Here is a 9940-nt window from a genome sequence, read left to right on the forward strand (position 1 = left end):
GGGATGCTCTGCAGCAGGCCAGACGTGATGTGCGTGCCAGAGGAAGGATTAATAAGTAAATAGTGTTTAATAAATAAAAGCATAGACAATACAGAAATGGCCGTGGTTGTTGAGGGACGGAAGAAACACGGGGCGTTGTTATTTATCTTTCCGTTCGCTCTCGGGATCCCCCGTGCCATAAACAGGAGGGCGAGAGCTCCAATGCTATTTGCAGCTTTCCTGATTCCCTGACCCCAAAACCACAAAGTGTTTATTTTCTTTTCCCTTCTAACACTTTATCACAGCAAATCAGATGGCAGCCAGCAGCAGTCTCAAATTCGGGTGTATATCATATATATGTACATTATACACAAGTGAATGTTTCCGGGCGGCAGAGCTGTGCTAGAGGCAGATAATGAAGGCAAATAAAGGGAACAATGCAGAAGCAACATTCAGTTTGCTGAGAGCACGGGCTGAAAGCAGCCCTCTGAAGCAAAGAGGCCGCAAAGAGGAACAATTTTTCACACTTTTATAGCAAAAGCAACCGAGTCACGGATAGGGTAAAGCCTGAGAATCTGAAGCAGTATCTGAAGCCAAAGGTGGAAGCGATCCCAAAGGCGCTACACTTCAGCTCCCGCTTTGCTCGCTGTCCTGCCCGCTCCAGGCTTGAGCAGGGCACCAAACCTCACGGACAGCCTCTAATCGGGGCCACCAGAGCTCTGGAATCCAGCGGGAACATGAAGTTGGGAAAAGCTGGCGAGGCGGCAGCGCCGGTCCCCTCGGKGCCGGCAGGGCATCGCTCCCCGGGATGCTGGCAGGACACGGGCCCGCCGTGCCAAGGGGCCGGCGAGGGCGCTCGCTCCAGGGAAAGCATTATCTCCACACTCTAAAAAACCCCATTAGAGGAACTGTCGTGACAGCAGCCAGCTCAGCCTCTCGTTGCGCCCCGCACGCTCTGCAGCGCGAACCAGCCTCCTCTCCCGAGCCCTTCCCAAGCACTTCCAGCACCCCGGCATCTGCTCCTGCACCCTCACCCGCCCTTGCTCTTGCTCTGCGACGAGCCACCAAGCACCGCTCCCGAGCCTGTGTCCTGCTGCACAGCTTATTGCRTGTCCCCTCCTGGCGGGACTGCACACAGCTGCCAGCCAGGGGCACAGCTGGGCGCCCACGTGCTGCAGCGGGAACGTCCCGGGCAAGGTCAGCTCCTTCCCCACTGCGTTTCAGCGCCGGCCTTACACAGGCTGCAAGGTAATTCCCTGCACTCGCTCTTGCTGGGGGTAGGAAGCCACCGAGTGGGAAAGAAGTGACCATTTTTCACGTCCCTTTGGTTCTGGCTTTTTTGGCTGATAGACCAGTGCTGCCTCCAGCCCTTAGTTCCATCTCGGGAAGTCCTTCACAGATATGTCCACATGTGAAGTGGTGGTTCTTCTCARACATCTCCCTAGTGGCACAGGGCAAGTTTTAAATGACAGGGCAGTGGAGGGAACAACAGGATTCTTCCTAAGTCTTTTGAGAGGCTCCTCTGAGACTCTTCAAGGGTGGAAACCAGAGGCTTGGAGAGCAGAGGGGGACGGCTGCAGAACAAGTCCCTGCTCCAGCAGCTGACAGGATCCCGACAGGCTGGATCCATCTGTGAAGCTGATGCTGCCTGACGGGGCTCGGACCCGTATCTGAGGCTGACATCTAGCTATAATGACAGGTAAGTGCAGGTAGCAAAGGAGAGGAGCCACCCAGGCCTGGTCCTACCTCCCAGTCCCTTTGCCAGCACTGCTTAATCCCAGAGAAAGCTGGCATCCTCCTCCTCCCATCCTGGCAGAGGAGACATTAACCAAATGCACGCGGCTGCACTAAAATTGCATTTATTTTCTCATTTCATGTATTTTTTTTTTTTGATGCATTTGGGCCTGGGGATGTCTGAAGGAAATAGGCGTCCAGGTTTCCTTTCCTGGCTGACTTGCAACCGCGGGACGAGCCAAGGAGCGGGCTGCAATCGCTGCGCGGGGAGGCCCTTTGCTAAGATGACAGGCTGAGGTCCTTAAGCGCATGTGTTGGAAGACGAGAAGGCTACAGGGGGGATCTGCTTGCCCTGGGTAAGGACCTTATGGGGGATCATAAGGATCTGGGGGATGGATAAATTGGAACTAAGCAGCAACAGAAAAACATGCGGACAAGCCTAGACTTTAAAATAGAAGTGATTTATATTGAACACTATTCAGAGTGATTTATTGCATAGCGAGTTGCTATTTATCCACACTTTTTCTTTTTTTTCTTTTTTTTTTTTTTTTTCCTGCCCAGGAGACCTCTGCAGAGCATAAATATTGCACGAGCCAAGAAAATAAAAACAGATCGCTTGGATACCAGTGATAACTAGGGATATGCTTGGGATTAGATGCTTATGCATGATAATTTTGCTTACGGACAGGGCTGAAGCAATCATTAGCTTAGTTTAATTAAATTATTACAGACACATATATTCATAGACCCAAGTTGCACTTAAATAATTTGCYCCTGGTGCCAGGCATGGTACATGAACCAGAATAAGCCACCAGTGTGGCATTATCCGCATTGAACTAGCCCTGTTCCTATCAGAATCCACGAGATTTTCACTGCTGATTTCAAGTGGAAACAGGGCTAAGGCAGCCCTGAGAACTCGGGGAAATTGTGCCAAATAATCACAAATAGTAAATAATCCYACCTCAAAACATTGACCCCTAAATAAGTATACGTAGGTGGATCAAGCAGAAGGGGCAGACACGCTCTACCATCTACGCAGCCAAGGCCTCCCGGGAGTGCTGCTCCTGGGCAAGCCTAGAGCCAATATTCTCCTCAGTGTTTGCAGTAGGAAGTGTCTAGCAAAGAACCGCTCCCTCTGCAGAGAAGCGGCACCGATTCCCACGGCTTCCGAAGGAAAAACGTGTCGCACACGACAATGCCGAGTGCCCCAGAYGAAGGAAGCCCAGGCTCCCGCGGAGCACACGGGCTTTCATTTTGTTCCACGGCGCACTGATGCACAGCGGCCGCTTCCTTATGATCCTGCTTTCCACTTTATGGCCTCATCGTTTAGATATGCAGATTATTAAAGCCAGAACAAATATTTTAGTTATTCTCCGAGCACAGCTCCTCGTGGCTAATCTCGCCGGCACAGCTCGTAGTGTGCGACTGTGCTATTTCTAGCTGTACCGCTACTCCCTGCTACAGGCGGAGCGGCGTACAGCTCTATTGGACACGGCTGGAAAAAGCACCGCCGGGCAATGGGATAAATGCCATTATCAGCCCACCTCTTTGGACCGATTCTAGCGTTTTTCAGACTTGCAGGWGCTTAATGACATCTTCGGGTCTACTGAGAAGAGAGTCTAACAACCCACCAATTGGGCAGCCCTACTTAAGGGACGGTTACTAACCTTAGGAGAACCTAACAGGTTAGTTGAGACAGACAAATTGAGCAACCCGAGCACAAACATGGATTTAACACAGTCACCATCAGCAGTCACCAGACAAATTGGACACTAAAAATTAAAATGGAAGCATCATGCAAGCTTAATATATTCTCGCATCTTTGAATGATCCAGTTCCTTCTTCCAATTATGCATGACATTTTCTCGTAACATTTTTTTTCTGCAGTTTCTACAAAGCATTCTCTATTTGCTATTTCCAAGGCAACCCCACACCAGAACTTCAATGTTCTGGAGGAACTTGCAGGGTTCCAGCGAGACAAGGCAGATCAAGCTGCTTTATCACTCCAATGCTGAAGGACGTTAAGTGTGAGAAGGAGTAGAAAAGAGGGRGCAACAGTAGCAGCCCTATTGCACTGGTGAGCAGAATTGTGGGCCAAATTGTTTGAAAACCACATTATCTGAGAAACGGCTGCTTCTGATGACTCAGAAGAGGTCATCTCGCAAAACCCACGCCGGACACGGGCTGGGATTTATGAGTGTGCTGGGCTGAAATCAGGACCGGCTCAAGCTCCCTTTGGCACCGAAGGGGGAAATAGCATCGCTGGAGCCAGCTCATCCCGGAACACGCATCGAAAATAGCACAGGTGAATCACATCCTAAAAATGCTTATTTTGGTTCTTTAGCTATAAAAGGAGCCTAAGGGAACCGGTTCCAACGTGGCTCGCTACACTACAAAGGGCTGGAGCTAAGCAAGATTAATTAATTTCTTACTAAAAGAGATGTTACGCAGAATGACAAAAGAAAATCCTGATTTTATGCAGTGGTGAGATATCGGAGAAAAACATCGCCCCGAGGCTGGAAATGGGGTCCAATCTTGTGATAATGCAAATAACTCTCCAACCACTCCCCCCTATTCAAAAAATTTAATTCTCCCTGCGTTATTGGGCAAAGAGGGCAATATTCAATCGGCAGGAATCAGCTGATTTAAATACACTAAAGGGAACCTCTCACAGCGAGGACCCCATCTGCAATCTCTGCAAATTAATAGAGATCGGGAGCCTAGGAAATTAAGCGCAGTTATCCAAACCATTGCTGCTGCCTGCACTGTGGAGCTCGGGGCAGCTTCCCAAGCTCCCAAGCCTGGCAACTTGCACCAGCAGCAGCTTTCAGGAGCATGAGCATGTTATTATTAATAGTAATAATAATGATAATAAGGCTGAAGAAAGAAAATAGCCCAAACTGAGGGTACATGCTTGGGTAATTCCCAGCAGCTCTGCCTCCCTCTGTTCCCCTCTGGGTGCTGAAGGGTGTTCCCGTAATTCGGAGGTGAACAATTGCTCAGGAAGGCTACTCAGACAGCCGGGTCCCGGAAAAGCCCTCGGCGGCGGAGCAGTAAATCTTGTGACTCACACACAGAGTCACCCGGCTGAGCGCGTTTCGTGCCCCGGGGTGCAGCGGGAGGGGAAAATCCATACGGTTTGGGAAGRAGCCCGGTTCCTGCGAGCAACGGCCCTTGCCGAGTGAAGCCGGCAGCCCTGCGGGAACGGAGCGAGCTCCTGAGAAGCGGCTCYGGGAGGGCTAATAAAGCGGGACACGCTCAAATCACTGCCAGGAAGCCTCGAAATCTCTGCCGGGGATCTTTACAACGGGGTGTGAATTTGAAGGCGCCCGCTCTGGTTGCTGCAGCTCACGTGCTAACGCACCAGGTTGGCTGCCTCAGCCAAGCATCTGATTCTGAAGGGAAATATCCTGTTTAGATGCCACTGAAACCAGCCTGCGACTTGTACTTCTTGCAAACACCTTGCAAGCCTTTCTTTGCAGCACTAAAACGTGATAAAATGTTCTGGGAAGTCATCCAGAGATGCACGTGCCGAGATTACAGCAACTGAAATAACCACTCTCCGTTTGAAACAACTCACCGTGAGCCAAAAGGAGCAMGGATTTCAGGAGGCCCAAGCTCCCATATCCCTGCAAGAAAACTGAAAAAAACAGATCTTGCCTTAGCCACACAATTTGCACACTTCTTATGGAGTGGCATCCATTTCTACAGATGGGTCAATTGTGAAACACCAGCTGCAAAATCCAGTGCCTAAATCTGTGCTCGGGACAAAATCCTCTGGCTTCAGGCTCCTGTCTCGCTCCTCATGCAGCTGAGCACCAGGCCCACAAGAYGATATTATTRWATATTTAAAWTATTATTATTATTATTATTATTATTCAGGYCCTTCGGACACACTACTCTCCAGCGTGTCTTTTCTGGCTGGCTCATTCCCAGTCGGGTAATGCTGCACGCTGCCAACTCCTTACCTGGAAATCCAGCCTCTTGAGAGCGAGAAAAGCACCCAGCAAGAAGGGCCACAAGTGCAKGGGGCTCAGTCTGCTCTGATGAGTGCTAAGCGCAAAATTTGGTCACCCAGATGCCCCCCTTTGCCCCCGGCACAAACAGCAATTGCAGAGGTTTCCTGCAGACCCCGCGTGCCGCCTTGAGCTTCAAGCCACAGAGCCAGAAAGGGGAAGGGTTTCCTAACGGAGCAACAGGACTCCTAACCGCACGGTAAGCCGGGTCATCCGAGGGCAAGTCTGTTCCAATTACTTTTTCCTCTAACCCCCAAAGCCCTTTGCTGCCGCGTGCCGTACTTTCTGACTTTGCCAAAGCAGAGCCGCTGCGGTTTCTAGGTCACTAGGTCTCCAGTGCAGCCCTGYGGGGGGTATTTGCACGAGACTCGATAAAATGCACATGTCAGACATCCCCCTTGGTAAAGCTCTGCTGCTGTCTGCTGCTTTAGGGGAGCACTGGCGTCACCAAAAATAAAAAAATAGAGTATACACGGCATATTTTTTAGTAGATAAACATGTTCTTCAAAGGAAAACCCAACRTTGATTTGGAAATTATAAACACAGTGGCAAACTCTAGTTTAGCTGAACCGCATCTCCCTCGCTGCAGCAATGAGAAACTGGGCAATTTCTATAATTGCTAGAATTTCTTCAATGGCTACAAAGCCTGGTTGACCTCGTGTCTATAGGCTCCTGTGCAAGCAACCAGTGGGACAGATCACCAGAGCACTGGTCTCGCTGCAGAGCAAGCTGAAAACCCCTCTCCCTTCCTCAGTGCTGGCTTGAAAGGCTCCACATCAACTCCCATCACTCAACTGATGGCACGACACAAACCACTGTCTTGTCCGCATTTTGTTTTCAGCTCGTTTAAAGCGGATTAAGTTGCTCATAATCAATGCATGGAACCAAACTCCGCTCAGTCCAGGTTATCTTTCAAGGTCTCTCCAAGCCCAAATTACCAAGAGCCAAAAAAAGAACATTAATGGTCATCAATGGTCACCAAACTACTAAGACCCAAAGAAGAACATCAATGGTCGTCAAAGGTCACCAAAATACCAGGACCCAAAGAAGAACAGTAATGGTCATGTCTCACGCTGAACYACTTGGCAGGGTTAGTAGATTGTCTAAGCAGTTCGAGCGTGTTTCTTCAGTGTTTCCCCTATTTCCTTCTGCCTGTCACCACATGTCACCTGTATAAATCACCAATGCCTTGAAAACACCAAAAAAAAAAAATAACTTCTCACTCCAGTAGCACTTAACGTGACCTGGCCTGAACAATCCATTTAGTGGTTAAGATCCCTCCTGGCCTTCCCACCACCCAAGGAAGACCTGAGACAACCCTGTCAGAGCTCAGCCTTGGAGACTTTCCCCCACCTGGGAGCTCCCCGGGACGTTAAGCTCTTGCTGTGGGGAGAGAAGGCCACCGAGCAAGTCGTGTCACCGTGGGCTGCCTTACAGTGGTGCCGGCAGGTTTGTTCACTACCAGAATCACTTACCTTACCCAAAGAGTGGCAAAAACATCCACTAACACCCCAGCTCTTAAGAGAGGATAAGAGAAAGGTTTAAAAGATGGAGAAAAAAAAAAAAAACCCCAGGTCTTTCAATAGGAGGCTACACAAGTCATATTCTTGGAAATGTCTCAGCTCCCAAGGAAATGCAATTTTGTACCTAAAGTCTCGCCCAAACACGGTGTTAGTACCTAGTACCTAAGCAGAGTGCTGTGTGAGCATTCACCGAGGACATTCTAATAACTGCTTAGGGTTCCTTCTCTTTTTCATTCATTCCCGGGGCCTTACCACGTGATACAGAACAATTGTTACACCAAAATTCAACAGCTGCGTAACGATCGTGAGGGTTTAAGAACTTGGCACCCACCAAAACGGATGTTTTCGGGCGGCCAAACATCTTTATCATCTCCACCGAAACTCAGACAGCTATCACCAGCACTCGCTCTTTATATAATGCTTAATCCAGCTTTAATAATCACTAGACACCAACAGCTTCATTATATCTGCATGGTGGCACCTCTGTTCTATGCAGCACAAGTTTCAAATGATCTCCAGAGCTCCCCTCCAACCTCACCATTCTGTGACATATATCTGCATATGTATTTATTATATATGCATGATACAAAGGGAAAATTATGCCTTGCGTTCAGATGCCTGCAGCGAAAATATCTGAGGACTGTCGTACCCATTTAGTGGCTGCAAGAGACTTGCCCGGGCCAGTCTTTGGATGGGGAAGCAGTGGTATTTATGAGAGTAATAGAAATATTTGGATTCATCTGGCTTTAAAATGACTATAATAGGACAAAAAAAATAAGAGGAGTCCAACGGACAACAGGCAGCAACAACAAACACAAGAGAGCAGAGCACTTGCTGTCTTCTTATTAGGGCTTTCACAATTCAAGCTCTAATTATTTGGAATTCCCTACTGCTTAGAAAGAAGGATCTATAATTTTGCTAAATATTCGGTCATATACCGTTCTTTCCATTCCCTGTCAAAGCAGCGTTTCTAGTCCTCAGCATAAGCAGCCAATTATTTTCCAATTACTTTAAGAAACAASTTTAACTGAATAGAACGTTCAGCTTTCCAAGATACTGCCTTTTACTTTGCTTATTCGACAGTAGTTTCTTTACACGCTGGCCGGGATATAAGCAGTAAACGGGGATTAAATCAAACTGCAGCCCAGTTACATCCTCCAAGCCCTAGACTTGCAGAAGTCAGGCTAAGCAGAGCGTGCACATTTTCTGTCCAACTTCCACTTCAAGTGGATGACAAGTTTAGCGAGGATAATACCCTCCAAATACTGCCTGATTGGGCAGGCAAGGGCATTTGCTCAATTTGCCCGTAGCGTTATCCTCCCGGCTTGCCGGGGCTTTATCCCCTGCTGCGAGCTAACGAGAGCGGCTCTGCTTCGGATGTTCCTGTTGTGCGGGCGGTTTGCTGCAAGATCATGGGAAAGTCTGAGGGTTTTATGTYATTTTATTTATTTTAAACCACTGCAGTAAAGAAAGAGTGTAAGGAAGACTCACTGTTTTTGCTGCAGAATTAACTTTGCAAGCTTTAAAACTGTGCATCTTCCTTTCATTCATAAATCATAGTAAGAGTCAGGTATTGYAGGATGCTGAGAAAGAGACACAGTATTTCAACCTGGAAATACAGAAAGAAAAAAAAAACTTTGCAAAAATAAAACCTGCAACTTTGGGGAAGCCTGATATTAATTGACCTGTAATTCCTTAGCCCAAGACAAGCGCAAAATACGTGGAGATTCTCCTCTCTGCTGCTTCCCGGCTAGGGAGCTGCAGAGCAGGGGCGCTGGGTCTCGAGGGCAGCCGTGCCCCTCGCCGCAGGCGCGTGCAAGCAGATGGTGCTCGGCTCTAGCCGACAGCTACACCCCTAAGCTGGAACATCCTGACAGCTACAAGCTGCCCGTAGGAGCGCAGAGCCCGGCCGAGAGCTGAGCGCCCACAAAGCCCAGCCTGACACAAAGGCAAACGTCTTCCAAGGCCCTCCGTGGGGGCCGACGTATTTGCAGCATTGAAAGCCCACTTGGCAAACCACAAAAGGTATTTTTTGCATGAGGTCTGTCCAAAGCTCTCCTGCAACTGCTAATTCCGTGTCACCTTACTTGACGGAGAGATTGGATGCACTATTTCCCTAACCAGGCACCAAAGAACGGTTTTATTTTCAAAAATTCCTTATGCAAAACACAGAGGTATATTATTATTATTATTATTATTATTATTATTATTATTATTTCTATTAGGGTACTGTGCCTGTTTCTCATTAAGACCAACACTATTGCTCCCCAAAGCCCGGGCACATTGTCCTTGCCTGCAATACTGCATTACACCTGGCAAATTTGTAGCGCGACTCACCCAAGATTTCCACATGCTTTGCAAGGACCAGATTTCCACATGCTTTGCAAGGACCAGCATCTGCTGTGGCCTGTAGTTAAGTTTGGGCTTGTTTCAGGCCAGAGTGGGAAACATTAAGATATAGAAATCCTGCTTGCACACCCTTGCCTGCCCAGCAATTTAACGGGCTGAGATTAAAACCCCTCTTAATCCCCAATCTCATATCAGTTTGAAGTACCTTGGGAATAAGTGCTTTCAAGCAAGCAGTTAGAAACCTCGTTTTTAATCCCCATATATTGGGTCCCAGGAGGACTGAAGGAAACAATCATTTATTCTACAGGCAGATCTTGTGCTTCCTCACAAGACACTCAT

The sequence above is a fragment of the Nothoprocta perdicaria genome, unplaced genomic scaffold (assembly GCF_003342845.1).
Source record: "Nothoprocta perdicaria isolate Ctin4 unplaced genomic scaffold, notPer1 scaffold_251, whole genome shotgun sequence".
Lineage (NCBI taxonomy): Eukaryota > Metazoa > Chordata > Aves > Tinamiformes > Tinamidae > Nothoprocta > Nothoprocta perdicaria.